Source organism: Pistacia vera, unplaced genomic scaffold (assembly GCF_008641045.1).
Source record: "Pistacia vera cultivar Batoury unplaced genomic scaffold, PisVer_v2 Contig208, whole genome shotgun sequence".
Lineage (NCBI taxonomy): Eukaryota > Viridiplantae > Streptophyta > Magnoliopsida > Sapindales > Anacardiaceae > Pistacia > Pistacia vera.
The window spans coordinates 912,697-925,608 of record NW_022196011.1 but is presented as its reverse complement, the minus strand read 5'-3'; positions in this window follow the sequence as shown (position 1 = coordinate 925,608).

The following is a 12,912-nucleotide window of genomic DNA, read 5'->3' as shown; positions in this document are numbered from 1 at the left end:
ACCCGCATAGGGGAAAGCGATCCCTAGATGGCTTCGCTGTCTCAGATTGAGGAGCTACAGTGAGTTCTGGATCAGCTAAAAGCTTAAAATAATGAGCAATGGCAGGTCGCAGAAGTGTCTCCCTTTTCTCTGGCTATGTTAGCCTCCCCTCTCCCATCCAGATTCAGAATGCCCGATATGCCGGTGTTCGATGGAAATTCTGATCCGTAGGATCATTTATACGAATTCAATGACCTAATGGAACTTCATCAAGTTTCTGATTTGGCAAAATGTCGATGCTTAGTAATGACACTTACGTCTCATGCCAAGCGATGGTTCAGGTCACTTTCGGCGGGATCAATCAGCTCGTGGAATCAGATGAGCTCGACATTCTTGAGACACTTCCAAGCAAACAAGAAGTTCTCAATGCCTTTGAGCTACCTCAGCAACATAAGATAAGAAAGGGATGAATCCCTCCAATCTTACATCGATAGGTTCCACAGAAAGCTCCATAAAGTAGCTCACACTCCCGAAGAGTCCGTTCGGACTCTCATCATAGCGAGAGTTCGTCCACAGACAAACCCGTGGAAGGAGTTGCAATCAGAGGACGATGTTTCCCTCACTCGCTTTTACAACCTTACGAAGAAATACCTCTGTGTTGAGAGCTCTGTGGCGGCGCTCCACCGCCACGACCCCGACACTTCTGGCAATGTACCAAGCCAGGGGGAAAATAGGAGAGTTGATCGTAGATGGGCTAATGACGATCAACGAAAAGGAAAGAAACCTCGGTTTGAGCCCAAGAAGTCTTATGCTACAGTTCCTCGTCGCAATCGCGATAGGACTCAGTATACCCCTTTGAATGCATCTCTTTCAGCCATTCTTGATAAATCTGAAGAGGCCGGTTTGCTCGGAGAGCCTGAGCCCATGAAAGGTCTCTTCTCATCCAGAAACAGTAAAAAATATTGTCGTTATCATAGGGACAATGTGCATCACACCAATGAGTGTCGAGCTCTCAAGCAGGCAATCGAAAATCCTATCAAGCAGGGGCATTTCAAAAAATATGTTGATGACTCTGCTCCCGTAAGGGAGAAAAATCAAGAGGAACCAAGTAAGAAGCATCGTGATCGCAAGGGTGTCTGTAGCGTAGGGATAATCTTTGGAGGACTGCACCTCGGAGGAAACTCGCGAGGTGCCCAAGAAAGATATGCTTGCGCAGCCCATCACGACCCTATCAGTGTGATGAACATGATGCATCGACCACCAAAGGTTCGCAGGGAGGAGGAAATCACCTTCTTTGAAAAGGACGCAGTCCAATTGCATCATCCCCATGATGATGCTCTCATCATCACACCCTAAATAGGGCGCTTTGACGTCCACAAAATGTTGGTGGACAATGGAAGCATTGTGAACACCAGCTTTCGAGAGAATGAAATTGGATGAGGCCAACCTAAAGCCCGCCTCAATCCCCCTATATGGTTTTACAGGGGATCTCGCTTCCAGTCACGCTGGGTGACTCTGACGAGGTGACCAAAATAACTGAATTCTTAGTAGTGGATTGCCCATCCGCTTTCAATGGCATTTTAGGGTGACTTCTACTGAGGAACTTCAAAGCAGTCATTTCGATCTACCATCTCAAGATGAAGTTCCCCACCCCGACGGGGATAGGGGAAGTAAGCGGATCTCAGTGCTCATCTCATGACTGCTATGTAAAGGCAGTGCAGATGGCATGTAAGGGGAAAGACATCTCGTGTGGCATTCCCAAACAGGCAATGGCAATCAGTCGGATCGAACCACAGCCTGGCCTAGCTGAGGATAATATGGATCCTCGTATCTAGGAATGCCCTGCCAGTGGGCTAATTGAGGATCTAACGGAAGTGTCAGTCGACCAGAGCGAGCCGAGTAGAGTGTTGAGGATTGGAAGCAATCTCAACCCCCAGCTCGCTAACGACCTGATCAGCTTCCTTAGAGAAAGTATTGATGTGTTTGCATGGACGCATGCGGATATGGTCGGGATCAGCGTGGACGTCATTTGCCATGCTTTGAACATCGATAGTGAAACCAAACCAGTCCGCCAAAAAAGAAAGGTGATGGATCCAGAGCGGTATGCTACCTTAAAAATAAGATAGATAACCTCTTGCAGAATGGGTCCTTCTGATAAGCGCTTTACCCCAGCTGGGTTACCAACCCAGTTCTAGTAAAGAAACCCAATGGCAAGTGGCGGACCTGTGTGGACTTCACCAACCTCAACAAAGTCTGCCCCAAGGATAGTTTTTCCCTACCCAGGATCGACTAGCTCGTTGATGCTACCTCGGGGCATGAGCTACTGAGCTTTATGGATGCATACTCGCGATACAATCAAATTTCGATGTATGCACCGGACGAAGAGCATACCTCCTTTGTAACAGATCGGGGGCTGTATTGCTATAGGGTTATGCCCTTCGGACTGAAAAACGCTGGAGCAACTTACCAGCAGTTGGTTAACCAAATGTTTTTTGAGCAGATCGGAAAGTCGATGGAAGTCTATGTTGATGACATGCTAGTCAAGTCGCATGTGGCTTCATATCACATAGCACATCTTGCTGAGATGTTCGACATCCTCCGGAAATACAAAATGAAGCTTAATCCTTTCAAATGCTCATTCGGAGTATCCTCAGGAAAGTTCTTGGGGTACATGGTTAACCAGCGGGGAATAGAGATCAACCTCGAGAAAATCCAAGCTCTCATCAACATGAAAAGCCCGACCAACCGAAAACAGGTTCAAAGTCTCAATGGGTGAATAACGGCACTTAGTTGCTTCATATCGAGGCTAATAGATCGTTGCTTGCCATTCTTCAACATTCTTAGGGCCAATAAGAAGTTTGAGTGGACTCCCAAGTGCGAACAGGCATTTCAGAGCATTAAATAGCACCTCAGAAAACCACCTCTTCAATCCAAGTCTCTCCCGCAAGAAATCCTGCTCTTGTATTTATCTGTCTCCTAGTACGCAGTCAGTGTAGCATTAGTTCAAAAGGAGAGCAAGGTTCAATAGCCAGTGTATTACGCGAGCCAACGTCTGCTGGATGTCGAGATGCAGTATCCGAAAATAAAGCAATTAGCTTATGCCCTGTTGATCGCTTCCCAAAAGTTGTGACCTTACTTCCAGCCCCATACAATCCATGTAATGACAAGTTACCCGCTCAGGCAAGTCCTCCAGAAACCGGAGGCATCGGGTAAATTGCTCAAATGGGCCACGAAACTAAGTCAGTTCGATCTACAATATAGACCAAAAGCAACTATCAAAGGGCAAACTGTTCTGATTTTATTTCTGAATTCTCATATCATCCGACCAAGGAATCTGAGCAACAAGCTAGAGAAGTCTCTCAGGACTCGTATTCATGGCATCCTCCGGTTTGGATTTAAAGCAACCAATAATGAGGCTGAGTATGAAGCTTTGCTCGTTGGGTTGCGGTTGGCTAGAGAAATGGGATCAATCGCGATCCGCAGCGCCTCCATGCTGGTTATCAACTAGATTTTGAGGGAATACAAGGCCAAGGAAGAAAATATGATCAACTATCTGAAGAAAGCTAAGGCCGTACTTGAGCCGTTCAAGCACTTCACGATCACACAGAGTCCTAGAGATAGAAATTCTATGGCAGATGCCTTGGCGAAAATAGCCTCATCGCTAGACTCAGATGTACCGGAAAGTATTCCTGTTTGGTTCATAGAAGCTCCCATTGTCAGCTCGACCAAACAGGCTGTGAATATAGCAGAACCAGTTTCCTAGATGACCCCTATCATTCAGTATCTCCGTGATGAGATATTTCCCAACGACAAGGTCAAGGCAAGGACCCTATGAACAAGAGTTGTTCGTTACACACTAATAGGAGACCAGCTGTACAGGCAAGGGTTTAGCGCCCCCCTTCTCCGATGTGTAACAGACAAAGAAGCAAACTACGTCATGCGAGAGATACATAAAAAGATCTACGGTAATCACATGACCGCACGATCTCTCGCCAACAAAGTTGTTCGTCAAGGATATTACTAGCCCCTGATCCAGGAAGATTCCTACAACTTTGTCAAAAAGTGTGAAAAGTGCCAACGGTTCGCGAACATACCGCGAGCTCCTTCCCACCAGCTTATAACCATGACCAGCCCCTAGCCATTCTCCATGTGGTGAATCAATCTCATTGGTCCCATGCCAGTTGGTAGAAAGGGAGTTAAGTATACGGTGGTCACGATAGACTACTTCACCAAGTGGGTCAAAGTAGAGCCATTAGCCGCGATCACTACCAAAAAGCTCAAGGACTTCGTCTTCAAAAACATTGTGTGCCACTACAAGATTCCTTATACCCTCATATCTGATAATGGGAAGCAGTTAGATAACGAGGAATTCAAGCGGTTTTGCGACTAGTTGGGTATCCACAAAAAGTTTGCCTCAGTCACAAGACCGCAAGCAAATGGTCAAGTTGAAGCTGTCAACAAAAGCATCAAGCACACCCTGAAGGCTAAACTTGGCGCAGCCAAGGGAAATTGGGCTGATGAGCTTCCTAAAGTCCTGTGGGCATACAGGACGACTCCAAGAACCTCTACCTCAGAAACCCCTATTTCACTAGCATATGACTGCGAAGTGATGATCCCTATGGAGGTAGGGACCAGTTCACTTCCGAGGGACCTGTTCCGCGAACCCGATAATGAAGTGCTTATGCGCACAAGTCTGAATCTAGTTAAAGAACATCGCAGCAAGGCTCAGCTAAGAATAGCAGCCTATCAGCAACGTGCGAAAATGTTCTTCGACTCTAAGATCAGAAGAAGAGACTTCCGGCTCGGCGACCTCGTTTTAAAGGAAGTCTTTCTCGGTATTAGAGAACCAAGTGTGAGAGTTTTGGGACCGAACTAGGAAGGCCCATACCGTATCGCCAAAGTGATAAGACTAGGGACTTATCATCTCAAAAGACTGAATGGTTCCAAAGTACAGCAAGCTTGGAATGCTGAACATCTCTGACTATATTATCAGTAATTCCGAACTCAATTGTTTCCTTGTAAAGATTTTACTTTTCTTAATCTTTGTAAATGGAAAATGTGCAATTTTTTCTTTTGTAATCATTTTCCCATGCATACAATTCTGTTCGCATAAACTTGTACCAAGGTTATTGTAAACAGTTACAATGCGATCTCATATTTAAGAATACAAAAATTGTAAGTACTCATGAAAGATTGTGGAAAACGACTTCTTTATTCATAATAAAAAAAGGGAAAGTACATGGGCAAGTAAGAAAAAGACTACAAAAGGAGATCACTGATCCTCGTCCCTAAGCTGGTCGTCGACCGCCTGTTCGGGTGCGGGCTCCTCTGGAACGAACTCCGGATGCTCCTCTTCCAGGTTGGGTCCCCGAGCCGCTTCCTTAGCCTCGGCCCGCGCCATGGAAGCAAGTTCGTTCTGATACTCCTCAAGGAGGTCGAACAGATCTATCTCAGGGTTCTTCAGCCAGAGGGCAAAGATGGACTGAATCGTCCATTCTGCAGCCCTACTCTCAATCTCCGCCTCCTGCTGCTGCATCTCCGCAGTTAGCGAAGTGACGCGACCTCGAGTAAAGTAGAGCTCAGCCTCAAGCGCTGATCGCTACTTCTCAGTAGTCTCCCACAAATCGTCCCTTTCCCTCTCTGCTTGTAAGGCCCACTCGGAGGTCGTTTGCAGTGCCTGGTCTTTCTCGCCAGCCTCCCTAGTTAGTTTAGCCACAGTCCTCTAGAGCTCTTTCACCTCCTCGGTGCGCTTCTCTAGCTCGGACTTCTGAAAGTCCACCGCGCAAAATGCAGTATCCCCTTTCGGATAGATGCTGCTCCGCCTGAGAGATGGACGAGTCTCTGTCTGCTCGCGCGGCCTCTAATTCCTGCTTGAGCCGCACATTCTCTATTCTCATCTCGACCAGTCCCTCACCAGCCCCCAGTTGGACCTCCTATAAGGACATGTGCATGGAGAGTAGGGCCTGCATAACGAAGAGAATAAAGTTAGTCCTTTATATTACAAAAACAATTGTCCTCGCCGAGGCCAACTCATTTACCTTGCTCAGATGCTGGAAGGATGTGGTCATTAGGACCATGGTCCGGAGGCCACGAACTGCTCAAAAGCCTCTACAAGCCCGCATTCCAGCAAAGTAAAGACTACCGACTGCAAATGGTCTGGTAGTTGACCCGTTGACTTTAGCACAAGGGTGCCTGTGCCCATAGCAGGTAGAGTTCCCTCTACCGACTCCTTTCCCGATCTCCTCACGGGGACTACAATCGCATGTTGTCTTACCTACGGACCCTCGGGAGCGATGGAGATGCCGATCATACCCCCAGGTGGCCCTCCTAAGCAGACAACTTAGTAAGGTTACGACCTCTCTGGCTGAATGCCCAAATCCTCCAGTTTGGACTCTAATTCCTCGGTCTGAATTTGCCTCCTCTTCTTAGGCCTTTGGGCCGTGGTTTTCTGCTTCAGGCGAACATCCGAAGGCTGGGCAGCGCCTGTAAGTTGGGCCTAATCAGCTACCGACGTCTCTCTAACGGGCAGACCACTAGGAGCCTCTCCAGTTGGTCCGATGGCACCCCTTCGAGGAAAGGCAAATTGTCGTGGTCATAGTGATTTGGACGCCTTGGGAGGCATGGTCACTGCACGTGAACATCATTAGTAAACAGTTCGCTGCATGCGAAATTAAAAAGGCTAAGGTCAACAAGCTTACTCGGTGTAGTCTCTAGGGTCGCTTTTGAGTTGAAGAAATCGTATTTCTGCAAATTTGCGATTGTCACGAGCAATCTTGCGTTGTGACTCTCTTCGGACAGAAAGCCAAAGGTAGTAATCCTATCCAGATCCTCGAGGAGCTCTAACCTAGTCGTTTTGTTAACTGTGAAGAAATAAAGAGTTCGTTAGCAAAGAACGAAAGAAAGCTCGGGAACTCAAAAGAAATGAGGACCTACTTGGATCCTAAAACTGGCAAATGCCATCATGACGAAAGAAAAAGAATTTCGTCTCGTACGCCCCTACATTGCTCGGGTAACTGTATATTCTCGCTCCAATGGTAGTTCGCTTGGAAAAGTAGTAGGAATCCTTGTCTTTATCTTTTTCAGGATGTACGAGCAACCGAACTCTAGCGCGGTTAGCTCGCCTAGTCCGTTTTCATGGCTCGCGATGTATATGGCCACGGCTATCATGTACACGTTCGGTGTGAGCTGCAAGGGTGTGACCCCGAAATGGTCGAGAACCGACCTGACAAAGGGTTGGAAAGGGATCAAGCCCCCACCCTTGAAAATGTCCTCGGAGATAGCGGCCAGCCCTAGTGACGGATTTCGAGTTGTGTGTGTCCTGTCTCAAAAGACCTCCATGCTGATAGCATATTGGTCTACCACCCTTTGAAGCTCTTCGTCTGTAAGTATCAACAGAATCTCTTGAGGGGGACCCGCAGGAGCATCCTGCACAGGTGAGTTGGTCCCTTCCTCGGCTCTAGTCGTTGGGGGCTCCATTCTACTGCGGTCTGCAAAAGCGACATGCAGGGAATCATTCAGTCTTCGTACACAGTTTCGTACGATGACATGGAGGAAAAAAAAAATACTTCCTCCCTTAAACCTAGAAAAACCCTAACAGAATACTTTTAGAGCCACCATCAATGGCTCAATCCCAAAGAGAATGTTTCATCTCTGATCAACTTCCAACAGACTGTCATCACACGACAATGATTGAAAACAAGAAAAAATAGTAAAGGTGGCAGAAGGATCATCCTTACCTCTTGAAATGAGTAGATTAGTCCTCCTGCTCCGGATATCAAGCATGCACCAATCTGGTAGACAAAGAATCAAAGCTCACAAAAATCTCTTGCTCTCTTTGAGAAGATGAATATTGTGACATTGCCTGAAGTGAACTTGGGATTTTATATTGAAGGAAATAGCACTTTGGTTTCCCCAAGTCAAATGACATTTGGGTGGAAAACGCATCTCACCGTTGATCGCGACCACGTGTCATAGATCAGTGGAGAAGAGTAACCGTCACACTTCGAGAAACCAAATCGTCGCTCTCTTCCGTTGAAACACTCAAGCGACGACACGTTTTCCCTCCTCCACATTAAATGCGCTCACATCCGCATTTAATGTCCTGATAGGGAATGTCGTTTTAGCATGTCTCGCATTTAATACGCATGGCTGACACTTATTACGCACAGGACATGTCTGTCAGAGCAAAAGATATTTCATTAAATGTATCAACTATGAAAGTGCAACGGATAACATCTGAAGAGGTCGTTACGTACAACACTTTTTGGCTCATGTCTCATCGCAAAGCGATGCGACCCCTCGGTCTTGTCTCATATCTCACCGCGAAGCGACGTGGCTCTTCGACTTGGATCTATATCGGTCGCGAGGCCATATGATCTCTTGCCTTGCGCCAAAACATTTCGCAGTGCAATCAGGTCGTGACCCTCGTGCGAAGATCAAAGCCGTCGTCGTGGCACTGCAATGGTCTAATACAGGTCGCTGACCCTTAAAGTAACGACCATTGTAGGTCGCTTGTATGAAAATGTTTCTTCGACCTCTCTGCATTCAGGTCGGTCAACCAGTGTTCAAACGCATCAAATCAAGGCATGACATGTAGTTTCCAAGGTTCGATTCTCAAACCTTAAAAACTAGGGGACTTCTGTTATGCCTGGAAAAGTAGGGCCGACGTAAAGCCCTGTCAGCGCAAGTGGTCAGAGCTTAGGTAAGTCCAGGTGCCGTTCAAGTGTAGCCACGTCGCGCGCAGACGCAAAAGGCGTGCTCCTGCCGGTGTAGTAGGTGCGCATCAGGCTGGTGAAAGGCTAGAGGTGATCGATCCACGTGTCCAACCCCTGCAAGAATCGAGTAAATCACTCGGGCAGGTGAATAACGGGGTGCAAGGAAGGATTTGGAAGGAAATCTGACCCACTTCCTGATTTAGTAATCATTACGTTAATCCGTCCCACTATAAATAGAGGACTCCTCTCCCGTTTGTGGGATTAGCTAATTTCTCTCTGCAATAGCACACTTATTTTCTCTTTGTAATCACTTGTAAGTCAGCTTACTGAATGCGACCTGATATCAATATATTAATACAATATTAGTGGACATAGGAGTCGCTTGTTTAAGCATCTGAACCACTTTAAACATCGTTCTCCATCTTTTATCCATTCTCATACCCCCATTTGCGTGTGTTCTCTTGGTCAGCTTAGCATTTCACATGTGCGTTTAGTTGGTGTCAAAATCACACATTAACAAAAACCAAGCTGGTAACTTTGAGCTGACGGAACAAATGACCGATTACTTTATTAAATGGGACTGCCAAATCGGAATAAAAGAATATTAATTCAACTTTGTATAGCATATATGGGTGGGTTAGTTATCATCTCTCGACCTCACTAGTTAGATGATGATCACCACTGCCCACCAAATTATACTCAAATTTGGAGCTTGCACCATCCTATTTTTCACCGAAGCTGTGTAATTTTTAATGAATATCACTAGTTGATCGACTGACCATGAGGAGTTGGTTTGCAACATATCTATCTCTTAAAAAGGTTTGAACCCAAAAATTCAAAGAACTGAGTAAATTTCTTTGACTGTCAGGCCAATCCCTTGGGGTTGTTGGTATACATTGTTGTTAGCAATTGTTTTGGTTTTTGGTTTATTGGAAGCAGCAAGTTAATTTGAATTAGTATAGTTTTGGGTATCACTGTTGTGTGAAGATAAAAGCTAGCAATGGAAGTATTTATAAATATTTAGGAGATAAAGCTCGAGGGAAGAGAAGATCAAATTGGACAAAACAATAGAAAAGCACAAGAATCAAAGATTCTCCACAGGGAACCAAAAAGAAAACTGGCTGTAGCTACGAAAGTCTTACCCAGAATGTCTGTCTTTATTCACCCTTGTTAGGTTCAGTCATGTTGTTTTCTTCGGTTACTGGTCTTAATCAATTAAATTATACATAATTTATTTTACATTTGAATAGGCAGTCGCTTATTCACCTAAATCAAATTGTTTTGTATTGTGACCTGTATTTATCGGGCAGTGGAATATTTGAAGTTTGAAAATATTTTGTCAATGCCTTATTCAATTTAATTATATTTTCATACAAGATGTGGATTCTATCTTTTTAAGGTTGTATTTAAAGTTTTGGTAACTGAATGATATTTAAAAATCAATTCCTAGTAGGAGAAGGAGACTCCAGTCAAATTCACAGTAGGAATAAACTCTAATATATTTCTATATCTATATATATATAAATGGATGACCCCCAATGCCCATGTATGTACCTCCTCTTCCCTCTCTTTATTCCGCTAACAAAGAGTGAAGCAAAAGAAGATGATGAAATCCGGTGTTTGTGGTTGTGGTTCAAGAGTGCGTGTCGATGTGTACGATCCGATTAGAGTGAGAAAACTTAGAGAATGGGCTGAATCAGACGCCTTGTTCCTAAGAAAGTTAAGCATGACAAAGGAAGACGAAGAAGATCATAAGAGTGACAAGTTTTCTCCTCCTCCTCCTCCTTTAGGCTTCGTCTCCCGCTCTGTCTCTGAACCATGTCGTCAAAGTCTTGACGAACGCTTTGCATGCAGGCAGAGATATCTAAGAAGCTACACATTTGGCAAAGATCCGGAAGACAAAGTTACCATTATAGGAAAATCAAAGAAGTTCTGGCTCAAATTGAAGAAACTGAATGACAAAAGCACGGGTGATAAAGGTGAAGAGGCTACTTGTAATTCTCTTTTGAAAGGTGGATTTAAGTTCTTGTTCTTGTGTATAGCTCAAGTGTACTTACATAAATCTTAGCTCAAGATTTTTAAACAATTAACCCTCAGGGTTACTATGACGGTCAAGGGAGTTTATTCCATTATTTGAGTTTTTGGATTATAACCTTGAAGTTACCTACTATAATAATATATTATGATTTATCTGGTCTTTTCGGTTTATAGAGTGTTCAATAGATCCCGAAAATTAGTTGAGATACGCACAACCTGACCCAGACACCAGATTACCCAAAAAAAAAAAAAAAGATTTTTAAGGGTCTATAGGTTGTAGTTTGCTTTGCATGCTTAGTATATTTTAATTGATTGTGGCTTTTTATAATAGTAAAATATCTTTTGTGTAAGATTTTGGTTGCCTATTCAATCTACTGAATAAAGTCTATTATTTAGTAATATGCGTATCTTATAATTATATTAATTATCTTAGTTTGCTAAAAACGTGGAAATCTCAATTCTTGAAAACTCTTTTATATAATAGACTAATAGAGTATTCTCAAAATAGTTAATATGACTCGTATCGATATAAATATGAACATTTTTTATTTTGTCGATGCGCCCTAAAAATAAAAAAAAAAACACTTTTATTAAAAAACTTTTGTATTTTGTAATTTTTACAAATTCCTCCTTAAGTTACATTGTTAAGAACACTTATTATATTATGATAATTTGATATTCATTTAAATATATAAATTTATAATATGAGTCAAGCTATTATAACACAAATTTGTGATACAAATTCAATATCATTAATTTATGGTAGTTCAATAACTTAGAAATTATTTAGTTGACATAAAAAAAAAAAAAAAATTATTTTAACCTTTCATCTAAATACATTGGACTAGATTTAATTAAAGTATAAACAATTGTATTAGAAATTTATGTTAAACTTGTATTATAATATATAAGACAAGATCATAAACCCCTTTTAACTTTACATATATTTTAAAATGAAATTTAAACCTTCAAATTAAAGAATGATTGTGGGTTAAAAATATAGGGCCGTGGATAAATTGATTTTGAAAGAAAAAAATTAAGGAAAATTTACATAGTTAATAACATTGAATAATAAATCTTAATCAGCACTGGATGACTCAGATGGTAAAAGAGTAAAATGAGGTTTGGTCGACAACTTTAGGATCCCAAGAAGTATTAGTTAAAATACGCGTAAGTTAGGTCGGACACCCTCATCACCCAAAAAACAAAAAAAGATAATAAATCCTCACCCTCCCTTATTCTTTAATCCAAAAGTGGTTTAAATTGCAAAATTTCTATCATATTGCAGGAAGTAATGATTTTATATTGTTAAAAACTTAAGCCCAATAATAATTGATTGGGCTCAATTGAGAATAACCGATGGGCCGAGATGAAAGTTTGATCCTGGAGAGGGTATAATTGGGAAAAGAAAATGAGAGGTACACTTGGACTGTAACAAAAAAATCTGGCACTAACTGAAAGCGACGCAGTAAATAGTAATTCAGTGGAAATAAGTACACAGAATAAACGAAAAGCAATTAAAACCTGATAGCACAAGGACAACTCTGCTCAAGCCATAGGGCTGCTATTAAATTACAGTGCATAGCCTGACTAATTTACCTTATAATTTTACAAATTTATCCATTCCTTAAAATGGGAATCGCCCCGGAAATCGAATTAGGTGGTGGATGTATTATTTAAACGCGTTTTACCTATAAGTAGAAGAGAGGTGTTACGACGTCGTTATCAATCTTCTTGTTTAGTTTGTTTCCACTTTTCCAGTCAGACTTTGCACAGCAGCCTAAACGCGATGGTCTCGACTCTCGATCTTAACAAAACCAAACCACATCTCCAATTCTCAATGTCTAATCTTGGAAATTAAAATCTTCTCTGTATATCAAAAATCCCAAATCCCAGCCACCCAGTAGTAATTCAATAGACTCGCTTTTAACAAGATCAAGCGAAGGTGAAAAGTTACAGAATTGCCCCCTATATGCTGGCACCCTACATGAACGCACCTTCACATACAAAAACAAACACAACCTAAACCTAACCCAGTCAGTCAGGGCAGTCCCTTCCTTCAACTCTCAAATCTTCTCTAAAATTAGATCTTCTCTATTTACGTTCCTTCGTAGAATTGAAATCCTACCCCACCTCACAAATTCACATACGCTACTACAAAAACTTCTCATTTTGGCCACGG